We start from the raw sequence: 1,286 nt of genomic DNA, 5'->3' as shown, positions 1-1,286 counted from the left end.
GGAGGAAGTTCTTATGCTATGCCAGAAAGGGGAAGTCACACATATTCAAAAAGGGGTCAGGCTAGGATTTGGCACAGAAGTGGCGGACGGACTTCTCACTTCTGAAATGGGCTTGGTCACAGCTCAATGACGTATGTCTGGTGATTTTGGTTCCTCAGCATGAGTCTTTTGGTTCCTAGGCAGGGCCATTGTTGCTCTGGAGGGACCAAGGCAGGCCGAACCTGGCTATGATTTCTTTTAGAAGCAATTTGCAAACATCGGTAGCCTTCTCAGTTCTAGCAGGAAAGGCCTCTACCCATCCTGTGAAGATGTCTACGAAGACCAACAGGTATTTGAACCCTTGGCATGGAGGCATCACCATAAAATCTATTTGCCAATCCTCCCCTGGGTATGTTTCCCGATGTTGCACAGGTTTTATCAAGGGAGGAGGTGTGGGGTATTTGGATTGTTTCTTAAACATATCTCACAGCTTTTAGAAACCTGTTGTATTACTTTTTTCAAGTTTCTTCCCTGTATTAGAGTTTTAAGCTGAAGATGTAATATCTCTTGGCCATAATGATTGGCCTGATGGGTCGCCTTACCCACTTTCCAGAGTTGGCTGCCAGGGATGTAGACCCTTTTATTTTCATTCTGATACAAATGATCAATTTGTTTCTCAAATTCCTGAGTTTCTGCATCCTGGATGTCTTCTGAGCTGTACTAGGGTTTAAGGGTTGAAAGGTTAATGTCAGGAATGAGAGCCATCTGAGTTACTGGGGACTGTACCTGAGCTGCCTCCTTAGCTACAGCATCTGCTTTGCTGTTACCACACAAAACTGGGGTGTTCTCTTTTTGATGTCCCCTACAATGTTTAACAGCCACTTCAGCAGGTTGTTATACTGCCTCTAGAAGTTCCAAAATGAGACTACCATACTTAATGGGCGAGTCCTTTGAGTTTAAAAGCCCTCTTTCTTTCCAAATACCGCGTGAGCGTGGTTGATGGGGAAGGAGTATTTAGAATCTGTATATATGTTAATTCTCTTGTCTTTTGCCAATTGTAGTGCTCGAGTGAGGGCAACAAGCTTGGCTTTTTGTGCAGAGGTTTGGGGAGGTAAAGGCTGGGCTTCTATAATATGTAAACTCACTATGGCATATCCTGCTTTGTGAATACCATGTTCTACAAAACTACTCCCATCAGTGAACCAGTCCTCATCTGCATTCTCTAAAGGACTGTCTTTCAGATCAGGCCTGCTTGAATAAAGTTGGTCTATTGTTTTAGTACAGTTACAGGCTAACTCATGGTCTTT

The sequence above is a fragment of the Trichechus manatus genome, unplaced genomic scaffold (genome assembly GCF_000243295.1).
Source record: "Trichechus manatus latirostris isolate Lorelei unplaced genomic scaffold, TriManLat1.0 scaffold00207, whole genome shotgun sequence".
NCBI classification, from domain to species: Eukaryota; Metazoa; Chordata; class Mammalia; order Sirenia; family Trichechidae; genus Trichechus; species Trichechus manatus.
Note: the sequence above shows the minus strand (reverse complement) of the source record.